Below are 12,370 nucleotides of genomic sequence, written 5' to 3'. Positions count from 1 at the left end.
TTTGAGATGAGTTTATACACAGCTTTTGGATTACTGTCCTGTTTCTCCCTCCTCTTCAGATGTCCTTAATTTCCATGTATACTGTCTGTCCCAAACCTCTTCTGACCCCTTCTCCAGTGTGGCTGAGGCCTTCCACTTGAGTTCTGTTCACCACTTGTGGATTGGAATACGCTCTGAAGGGGAGTGCTGTCCACCTGCCTAATACCACAGTATGCGCCCCTTCCTTAAAGGGTAAGTTCACTCTAGTTTCTGAAAGTTTTTGTGTACCCTCAAGTGTCTTCAAGGAGTACTTTTTAAAATTTTGTCCATAGTTTATTTATTTCTATAAACGCTAGTCAGCTCTGTCACAGCTGAAACTCTTGTCCTGCCACAACCCGAGTTATTGAATAGAAGTACTGTGATACAACTTGTGATACCAAAGTCTCTATTATATACATTCTTTGATCAAACAAATAATAATATAAAAACAATACATTTAAAATGTAAAATGTTTCCAAAGGGAGAGTGAATTTGTAAGAGACAATACAAGAAGCAAATGATTTAGATTGCATTTCATAGAGTACCTCTTCACGACATTTGTAGGAAAAAGATTTGTGAGAGAATAGATGAGGAGTGGTTTCCAAGGTAGAGGAAAGTGCCTCAGCCACAGAAAAGAGCTTATTTCACATCGGAAGCTGAAAGTAGGCCAGTGTGACTTGATTCTAGCAAGTAAAAGAGAAATGACAGAAGCTAGGCAGGCACATACAACTTAGGATTTTGTAAAAATGCTTGTAAAAATATACTTGTATATCAAATACAATGGGAGGTTACTGACAGTTTTTAGTCAAGGTGGTGACAAGAGTTTGAGTAAAGTATAGAGTTATATACTCTGGCTAAAATGTGGAAGATGATTGCATTGTGTCAAGTGCAACTGATAAAGATTGTGAAAACTGGGTAGTACAATTGTCCCTTGAACAACACTGGTTGGAGTTGTGTGGGTCCATTTACACATGGACTTTTTTTTCAATACATATAGTACTGTAAGCATATTTTCTCTTCGTTATGATTTTAATAACATTTTCTTTTCTCTAGCTTACTTTATTATAGAAATGCAGTACCTAGTACATATAACATATAAAATATGTGTTAACCTACTGTTTGTTGTTAAGGATTCCAGTCAACAGTCTATGAGTAACCTTTTGGAGAAGTCAAACGTTATACACAGATTTTCAACTACACGGGGTGGGGGTGGGGGGTGTGCCCCTAACCCTTGCACTGTTCAAAGGTCGACTGTAATAGAAGAGATTAGCAGACTCAAGATGTGTTTTTTTGGGAAAATGTAAAAAATTTGAAAACATTGCCTTTAAATTTTAAAATGTGATTTCATTACTTAAAATCAGTTGTTCATAATAGATTTAGGGAAAATGTTTCTGGCAATTATCATATTTTTCTGTCCTTCACAAATATATTTTAATTTCTTAAGTAATATAGGACATGGGCCACATTCTTACTTAAAAAATTTACAGTTATAAAAATAATCTGAGGTCATCTAGTTCAATTCCCATACCAAATTATAATCTTTGTACACATTTCTTCTACCAATTCTTATTCAACTTAAAAAAAAAAAAAAAACATATCTAGGGCACCTGGGTGGCTCAGTTGGTTAACTATCCAACTCTTTATCTCGGCTCGGGTCATGGTCTCATGGTTTCATGAGTTCAAGCCCGACATTGGGCTGTGCACTGACAGCACGGAGTCTGCTTGGGATTCTCTCTCTCTCCCTCTCCTGCCCCTCCCCCACTCACTCTGTCTCTGTCTCTCTCAAAATAAATAAACCTTAGAAAAATTAAAAAAAATTAAAAATTAAAATAAAAACAAATCTAGTCCATTACTTTTCAGGAACCTATTTAAATCTTGAAAATTATAGCAGCCTAAATATTCTAACTTCTAATGAAATGAAATATTCCTCTTAACCTTTACTTAAAGCTACTTAATTGCCCAATTGCAGCTGAGTAATGCTTCTTTCATATTAATGAACTTCCTCAAATCTTAAATCTTGGGCATATGGTTGAACAACGTTTAGTATTATTTTCTTTTGTTAAGTTTGACAACCTAGAATGACATTCTAAATTTCTAAACATTGTCATTTCTATGACACTTAATTCCCCACTTAATTCTTTATTCACTTTTGATCCCTCTATTGATAAAAATTAAGATAAATCAGTAACTATTTGACGCATCTACTTCTTGCATACTTAAATTTTAGACTATTTACAAATCATCACTAAATAGTGATGATTTATTCCACCTCTGAAACAATTTAATGGACAATAGAAAAATTATTAGATGATTTTGTATCTAGTTAGTCTCTGTATATTTAAATATTAACATTTTTGTGTGTTCTCTCTCATTTTCTTCTTTTCTTATTTGAATCTTAATCCAAATGTTTTCCACTAACCCTCCTTCCTTAAGCTCATGTATTTTTTTTATATGTGTATATTCTTTGGACATAATCACATCATGTCAATACTTAGTTTATCAGATAGGTTTATTTTGCATAGCCCTATCATTGCTAATTACAGTATACACCTCAATAGTATGTTCTATTCTATTCTTTAGCCAAGTTCTGCCAGTATTTTTTCCTTGGGATATAAATCTCTATTGCTAAGACAGATATTTTTTCCCTTGGGATATTGTCTCTGTTGTTATTAATCTCTAATATTAAGACCATTTCTTATTCCTTGTTAAATATAAATGAAGGAAAGATAGTTCCTAATAACTTTAAGAATATTGTTTCTGTTTTGGTGTGCCTGGGTAGCTCGGTCGGTTGAATGTCCGACCTTTAATCTCAGCTCAGGTCATGATCTCACAATTCGTGAGTTCCAGCCCAACATCAGGCTCTGAGCTGATGGCCCTGAGCCTGCTTCAAATTCTGTCTCTCCCGCTCTCTGCCCCTCCCCCACTCACGATCGCTCTCTCATTCTCTCTCTTTCAAAATAAATAAACTTTAACAAAAAGAATATTTTTTGCTATTGATTTATTCAAAACCATGTCCTTTTCTGAACTAATTAAAACCCCTTTATAAATCATTTAAATGCTTCCTCACTAGCCCTATTGTCCTCACAAATATGCATGTCTATGTGCAAGTAATATGTAATACATCTCTATATATAAGCTTTAAAATCAACTTGTGGTGTCTTTCTTCCATAATTCTGCCCATTTAGGTCATAACAACCATGAATAATCCACTAGGACATTACAAATAACACCTAGTAGGGTCCTTTAACCTCAACCTTTATGTAACAACTTGAGACTTTTCTTTGAAGCGCTACGAAATGAGAACTGAGTATACATATATGCTAAAATATAAACGATACATAAGAGTCATGATATAAATTTTAAAAGTTTCCTCACCCAGGAATTGGTGACCTTATTCAAATAAGATCTAGATTTTTCTTTTATTTTCACTATCAAAGCATGGCTGATCAACTTCATCTCCAATGTCATGATATTGCCACACTCTACCCCCAGTTGGCTGCAATTTCCATGAGACCAGAGGTGTTGCTTCTCTATGTTTGACTCTACCACCAACACCAATCCAATGGCAAACATGCAGTTCTTAAAAAATAAATGTTTTCAATAATATTGGTAAACTAATGAATAAAGTTTTGTTTATGAAGCCTTTTACTCTATCCTTGTACTGAGAACTTTATTTACTTCTTTTGTACAAAGTACTTAGACAGCATTGGTAGATTCACAAGGTTCATTTTATACATCAAGTTTTTATTGTATGATTACTAATGAGGAAATTACTAATTGCTCAATACTCTCTTCTGTAATCCTTCCGTAGCATTCTCCACTTTCCAACTTTGTAATAAAGTTAGTTTATATACACTCATGAAGTTTCTAGCACAGTAGCTTTAAAAAAAACAGGTGCATATATGATGCATTATGATAGGGCCACATCTGTTTTTGTATCCTCTTTGATGTTCAGCATGACTCTGTGACTTGTTCCGGACAATAAAACATGTGCAGCAGTGAGGGATCTGATTTCTGGGTATGAGGTTTTAATGGCAAATGCACTTGTCAGTGTGGTCCCATCTTCTAGTGACAGTGAATATTGAAAATTGTACCATGATGGAACTCCCAATGCTCAACTGTTTCCTTTAAAAATATCTATTTTTTGGGGTGCCTGGGTGGCTCAGTCAGTTAGGCGGCCGACTTCGGCTCAGGCCATGATCTCCCAGTCTGTGGGTTTGGGCCCCGTGTCGTGCTCTGTGCTGACAGCTCAGAGCCTGGAGCCTGTTTCAGATTCTGTCTCTCCCTCTCTCTCTCTGACCCTCCCCCCCTTCATGCTCTGTCTCTCTCTGTCTCAAAAATAAATAAACGTTAAAAAAAATAAAAATATTTATTTTTTAAAATATTTTTATATTAAAATATATTTATAAATGTTTACTTATATTAAAAAATGTTCCCCTCTATTTGAAGAGAGAAAGTATGGACAAAGGGTTAGCATAGTACAATATGAACTATACACATTTAAAAAAAAAACATCTATCAGAATGAGAATTTGGAAGTAGCATTTGGGATTTTTAATAGTGCTTGATTTTTTTAACCCTATCAAATAGAGTATTAGTCAATAAAAATGCTTTGAGATCATCGCAATTCAATAAGAGTTTACAGACAGTGCCATTAGCCTTCCAAAAATCCATTCTCCCTTTTTACTGATTATAAGAACCTTAATATTTACAGAGCAGAAACAAACTCAATTAAAATACTTGGTTTTCCAAGGTCCTAGAAAACTAGGTACTTAACATTTTAGGATAGTCATTTCTGTTATTAATTTACTCAAAATCTTCTATTCCAAACTCAGTAACATTCATTTATAAGTTCTTTAAGTGTTTCCTCACTGATCATATTTTTCTCATGTAACATGTAGCCGTGACATATGGTCCTGGTGAATGAAATATGAGAAAAAGTTTCCGGGTCAGATTTTTGGATTAGCTATTTAAAAGAGGACAGGTTCAGCTGACTTCTCTACCTCCTATGCTCTGCTCTTAATCTTTTGCCCTTTTGCTGGCTACCTGCCTGGAGGACAGACGCGATGACCAGTAGGGGAGCAGCCAGATCACAACTGTGAGGGGAAACAATCTTATGTTAAAAATGGAAGAGAAGGATGGATATACCGATCCTGAACTATTTTCCCTTGTACTTAGTATTCAATAGGAAAACAAAGCACTCATGTCACAAATTAATTAAGTTGTTGTGTGTTACAATGCATCCAAAACCAATGACCAACTTACTAATGATTCTCTACATAGTTTGGGAGAAAATAATCAAGGTTTTAAAAGTATTAAATTAGTAAGAAAACTTAAAAGTAAATTGTTGAGATTAAAAATAAACAAAATCCTGTGTTTTTCATCCCTCCCTCTCCTCACTTCCCTTTTCATTTCTCACTCCTTGAAACAAGGAAAGTTTAATCACATTAGGTAGTTTCAGTTTAGAACAAAGTTCTAGATTTCATATGAAATAGGAACTATAGTTAATACATGTGGATGAATTTAAATGTATCAATATGAGAGGAAGTATTCAGGTAGAACATACAGTGATGATCATTACACCCTAGAATGAAAACAGGATTGTGACAGTGAATCTTCAGTTTGGTTACCGTGTAAACTTAGGCAAGTTGTTTAAAATTTATATACTTTTGTGTCCTCATCTGTAAAATGGTAATAATACTTTTATAATGGTAATAATAATATTTATTTTATATGGTTATTACAATGATTAATGGCCATAATTTCACCACAAGTGTTCAGTAACTGATATATGTTAATTATTTTTTTCTTATATATTTTCAAGTGTAAGTATTCTTAAAGAGAGAATATTTTCCAGAGAGCCCAGCTTTGTCCTGGGCATGCATGGAAGATTCATTTGATTTTTAAACAATACCAATTTTAGCAAGCTAATAATTCTTCCAGGAGGGAGATTATTATTTTTCAACAGAAGATATTAAAATCTATTTTTATTGAGCATACTACTACAAAAGGATGGTAACAAAAACATGGAGTATGTTTTACCAAACACTAGAACATTACAGAGAAAAGAAATTATGCAGGAGAAAGAGAAAGGCTGTAGATAAAACATCGTTTACTTGAAATAAATACTTTCCATGTTGCATATGGTCTGTTGCTATTTAATATCCATGCTTGACACCTCTTAGGGTCCACAAGTTCTGGAAAATGAAATTACATTTCTCAGATATTCTTATAGATAGGGTTCTTAATATGCATTAGGAAATGTCATTTTCATGCATTCCCATGAGGTGTAAAATGTGCAAATAAAATAGAAGTCTATTTTTGGATATTTTCTGTTTGCTAGATTATAAGGATATGGGAATTTTCTACAGTATCACTGAACAGTCCAATCTCTAGCTACACAGGTGTTTAGAGACAATTGTATTGACAGCTGCAGTAATCTCATTTTATATTGATAAATCACAAATTCAGTAAATTTTTTTTAACTTGGAATTTTCCATGGTAGCTCTCTGGTACCTTCTTAATTATGTCTCAAGTAGAAGCTCCTTTATCGGTTAGTTTTAAAGGACTCTGAGAGTCCATCTGAGGAGATGCAGACTAAGACTCTCCCTAACAAACTGCAATGAATTTGTATGCACCAACTTTGAGGTTAAAATCTTTCTGTTTCACAGTGGTTTGGTTTCCTCAACTGAACCCTGATGGAGATAACCTATAAACCAGAAAGCACTTTAAAATTCAATTATTGGGGCGCCTTGGTGGCTCGGTCAGTTAAGCGTCTGACTTCAGCTCAGGTCATGATCTCACAGACCGTGAGTTCCAGCCCCGCGTCAGGCTCTGGGCTGATGGCTCAGAGCCTGGAGCCTGCTTCAGATTCTGTGTCTCCCTCTCTGTCTGCCCCTCCCTCGTTCATGCTCTGTCTCTCTCTGTCTCAAAAATAAACGTAAAAAAAAAAAAAAATTAAAAAAAATAAAAAATAAAAAAAATAAAATTCAGTTATTTTTTTTTTAGTTAAGCACTCTCTTTCTTCCTCTCCTTCTTACACTCTTTGTTTATTACCACCATCTGACTACTATCCAATTAACACCATAATTTTGTTTTTAAAACATTATTAAAACTGTTTTAATATAGAATTGACTATTTAAAAGTTTTATATCTCTGTTCCTACACTCCTTACCCTAATGTATTAATTTTATGTGTAACAGTTGCTTTTTCTCTATTAAAAAACTTATTTCATTCCCTAGCAAATGAAAGTTGTCATGGATTGACCAATGGTAAATTAGAAATCCAGAAAGACTATTAGTCTAGATGTTGCCTTCTGTGATCAGAAGATATTATTTTATTAGGGAATAATAAACACTATTTTCTCTGATGTTCTATTTCCAAAAGTTTTAATAATATCCCAATCAAGAAAGCAGGTTTTCTAAAACACATTTATGCATATGCGTGCATTTCACTTTTGTTTAGTCACACAGGTGTCAAGAAGAAGGAAGGATGATGGGAGGTAAAAGGAAATCTGAGTAGAAAGATAGAAAACAAGGTTTTGCAATTACAGAAATAGAAATATTGAACTTGATGTAAGAATAATAAAATTATGAAGAGGCTCTATATAAATATATACCCAGCCCCCAAAATACATCTCTCCATTCCCACTGGTATTGACACCCCCTGGTGCAGTCTTCTCTCGAATTATATGAGGCTAGGTCTATGTGACCGATAGATTTAGTGGAAGTGAGAATATGCCACTTCTGAAGGGAGGTATAAAGACTCAAGGGAGCTCTCTTTTGGGCCCTCTTGCTTGTGTTCTCATTCTCTCTTTCTTCACTCACTCTGAAAAGGCCAACATTCATGTCACATGAACAGCATTATGGAGGACACAACAAGGAACTGAAGCTTCAGCCAATCAGCTCTCTAAATGAGTTGAGTGATTGCCAGGCCCCTTCTGGTCACTACACCCCTGACTGACAACTTGAAAGCAGCTCATGATAAATGCTGAGCTGGAATCAGCCATCTATGCCATACTTGGATTCCTCTCAGAAACTATGTGAAATAATAAATATTTGCTCCTAAGTTCTGAGTAATTTGTTATACTGAAAACAGGTATCTAATACAACATATAATATAAAAATATGTATATTGATATATACATGTATATGCATGTGTGTGGATTTATATACATATATACAAACATATGTGCATATATATATATATATATATATATATTTACACTTAACTTTGATGAATGTTGCTGATTAAAGTGAAATGTAACAATTTTAAATCAACATTGATTTCAATGCAGTATTAGAAGAGGGCCAAATGCCTTAAAGCAGCTTCAAATGTAAACTCATACTGCCATCTATTGGTGATTTAAATAACTTACGGGCTTGTTTAGTAATGCTTTATTCATTTTAGGGTGAGCTATATTTGGAACATGCACAAATATATTCTAAACTTGTAAATATTAGCTAATTAATATATGAAATTTTCATTCACATTAGTTACATGAGGAAAATATATATTCATTATAATGTCAAATGTTTAAAAAGTCTTCCTTTTAGCTAACATTTTTAAGTTCAAAGTCTCCTTAAATTATTTTATTTCATTTTTAATTTTATGACAATTGATTTCTAAATTATTAATAAAAGCAAACTTACTCTCAGCATGGTTTTATTGTGAAGTGCATTGCATTTTTCCCTAAATTTTATAGAATTTTGATAAGCTGGCAATGGGTATGAGTAATAAGGAGATAGCTTATTAGCCAAATTGCATTGTTGTAAACTGTTACTTAATGGATTTTTTTTCTATTGAGTAAATTAAATACATAATTTATGGCTGATGGTATTTATAAATTACTAATGGAGAACCCTTAAACATAAAAATGTAAAGTTCACACTAACAATTGGAACAATATTAGACATCTTTTTTTTACAAAACATTCAGACAATAATGAAATGGAAAAACATCTCATGGCTCCCCATTATATTCCCTGCTTCAATTGTCTTAAATAATAGAAGCCAGTTATCAATTCTTACTCAACATTTCATGCAGAACTCTTTTCCTTTTAGAAGTATTCTGGTGACACCTAATAAATGTTTATATTCACTAATATCAAATTACTGTCAGGTGCTGGGTTTTTTTCCCATGTTTCATGTCCTGTATTTCTTTTATTCTATACATTGCTTATCACATTTAAAGCAGTTGCTAAGTGTTAAATAATAAGGAAATGCATGTCTCAGAAAGAACAAAGAAGATTTAACACATAATAGAAAAGTAACATGATAGATGATAGATAGATAGATAGATAGATACATACATACATACATACATACATACATACAGTTATACATACATACATAGATATCCCACTTGCAAAAATTAGAATAAAGACACTAAAAGCAGTACTAAGTCCAACTCAGGCAGATCAAATTTATTCTTTTGTTAGACTGGCTTCTCCTGTCTATAAATCTTTCTGTCCCAGTGGGCTAGTCATTATAGATAATTGGTTAGTGTGTTATTTCCATGCTGAGCAGAATAGTTAAGTTACTGAAAGCATTTTTTTATAGGCAGTCTATTGACACTTGCATAATTTAAGAAAAAATGAATCTCATAAAACACCTGGCATTCATTAGTACTTTTTATCCATGTATTTCCTGCTCAATATTTTGATCACTTACCTCTTTCTGTGCAGATGACAGAAAAAAAGCTCTCTCATAAGTGAGAATTTATTTTTATAAGCCAAGAATACAGTGAAACACAACACATTTATTTTCCTACAGTTGCTCTTTAATGCTGAAGATGAGATAGAGCTACTGAAGTATGTAAGAAAGTGTTGATTGAGAATTTATGGGAACCCAACTGGCATTATCTCATTGTTGACTTACATTTTCTTTCATCTTATGGGAAATGTGGCTGAATCTGTCAAAAAGAAATTACCAAACTCTGGGATAATTTGCTAATGTACAATTAATGAGCAATTTTATTTGATTGCTGTTAGATAATATAGAAAATTATCCACAAAGGAAACTCCATTCTCCTGTTTATAATTAATTTTGACTGTTAGCAAATATTTTCTTGCAACTATACTGACCTTATAAACTGTGTTTGAAACCATGAAGAAAAATTGTAACAAGAGTTTACTTCATGTTCATCAAGAGTCAAATGACACAAATATAGTCATTTTTGACATCATAGATTTTTTTTAATTTCCTATAATGAGATGTGAAGATCATTCACCATAAGACATAATTTATTATAAATTATAAATATAAGTGAAAATTTATATAAACAGAAGTCAATAGTAATCATATCTGTATATTGTATCAATCATTTTATTTAGTGACTGAAGTTCACCAACTACTTTGGTACCTATAATGTATATTGATAAATGTTTATAACTAGTCTTTAAATTTATTCTAGTTGTTGTTTATTGCGTTCTTTAAATTAATGTATATGCAGAATGAAAATAATAGAGGAAACTGATGTTGTGATGAAAGCCACAGGTCTAATTTAATTTGTATTAATTACTAATATATCAGACATTGTGCCAGAGACAAAAATCTACACACTGAATTCATTAATATATTGAACAGATAGCCCAATAATTGTTTAGTACTTGGTGATCCTATTGAACTTAATATATTCCTCCAGAAAATGGAAACTCATAGACTGAATTACAAAGATGGAATTAAGAGAAACTTCAGGGCTATTTTAATGCACGGGGACATGGAAGACCTCCTGTGATCATAAAATGGCAGCAATAACAATAACAACAACAACAAAAGTTATATGAGATAGAAGAAAAAAGAGGACTACGGCAAAATATTCAAATGTAGAAAGTAGAAATAAAAGAAAACATTCCCAAGATACATTGATATATCCTACTTCACTTTGTGAATTGTCTAAGGTAAAGATTTGTTAGGTGAGTGAAAAGACTAAAGAACATCATTGGACTCAGTTTACAGACTGAATTCTTTGGAGACCAGCTAGTTTCTTGGCATCCACTTTTTCATTCATTCATTCATTCATTCATTCATTCAATAATTATGTATTTGACACTTTCCATACACCAGACACTGTTCTAGGTATTGAGTACCCCACAGCAAACAAAAGAGACAAACTTCTCCCTTCATTGAGATTGATTTTTGATCTATTATTGCTTCATATGAGCTGAAAGAGTTTCACTTGTCAGGTGTGATTAAATGTTTAACTTAAAAAGGTAATAATGGAGGATTCCCCCATGAGGGTGGGCTTAGATGCAGTATCATTACAAGTTACTCTTGATTGGTACTTGAAGACTAGCCTCAAATCTCGGTTACTTAAATTAGTTACTCTAATTTTTTTCCTCTTTGAGATTTCTGATAACACAGCACCTTAGTGGACTGATTATCAATTTAGTTTGGGGATTCTTTTTGCATAAGTCATCTTTAGGCAGACTGCTCCCAAATCAGTAAGTTTGACATTTTTCCTTAATGAAGACCTCTGGTTATTGTTATTTGTCCTCATTTTTGTCCTGATAATGGCCTTGATCTCAGAACAGATGAACAATGGTACTCAGTAAAGAGCAGAAGAATGACTTTCTCCCATAATTTTGGAAAGTTGCCCTGACATTCCATGTTACATGAAAACTTCATCTTTGGAGTAGAAGAATCTTCACATTGAGGAAATGGGGGGAGGGAGGTAAGAAGGGAGGGACAGAAAGAGAGAGAGAGAGAGAGAGATCGAGAGAGAGAGAGAGATCCAATGTAAACAATTTTTAAAGACCCAGGGGTATAGATTCCTAGTTATATAAACAACTCTCCCATCTCTATTTCCCTTGACATAATGACATGATAGATACTACTAAAAGTCTAATGGTAAAAACTTCCAGAATCACCTGGGTTAGTGGCTCTTGGCCCTATTTCATAGCCCTAAGTTTAGAAACACTGACAATATTGAACTTTACCACAGCCCTGTCCCAAAACAATGACAGTTAAGAAATATACCTGTTTTGTGTTTCAACCCCCTCTATCACTACCATTTTGTGTTTTGGGAAATGGTAGTGCAAAGAACCAAGAAACATACCCGTTTTGTGTTTCAACCCCCTCTATCACCACCATTTTGTGATTTGGGAAATGGCAGTGCAAAGAACCAACCACCTTTCACCATATGCCTTAGATAAGACTCACTGTCCACTCTTTCTCATGACATCCATGAGACTCACAATGAATCCCTTGTTTGCCTGTGACAGGACAAACATAGACATTTTCCCTTCTGTCTGAACCCATTGACAAGGTCAGATACAGATCATCACTCTCCCTGTTATTTGTTTAATAAATGATTAACTGAGATTAGAACTACTTGTCCCATGAAACTAACTG

Source organism: Panthera leo, chromosome B1, assembly GCF_018350215.1.
Source record: "Panthera leo isolate Ple1 chromosome B1, P.leo_Ple1_pat1.1, whole genome shotgun sequence".
NCBI classification, from domain to species: Eukaryota; Metazoa; Chordata; class Mammalia; order Carnivora; family Felidae; genus Panthera; species Panthera leo.
Note: the sequence above shows the minus strand (reverse complement) of the source record.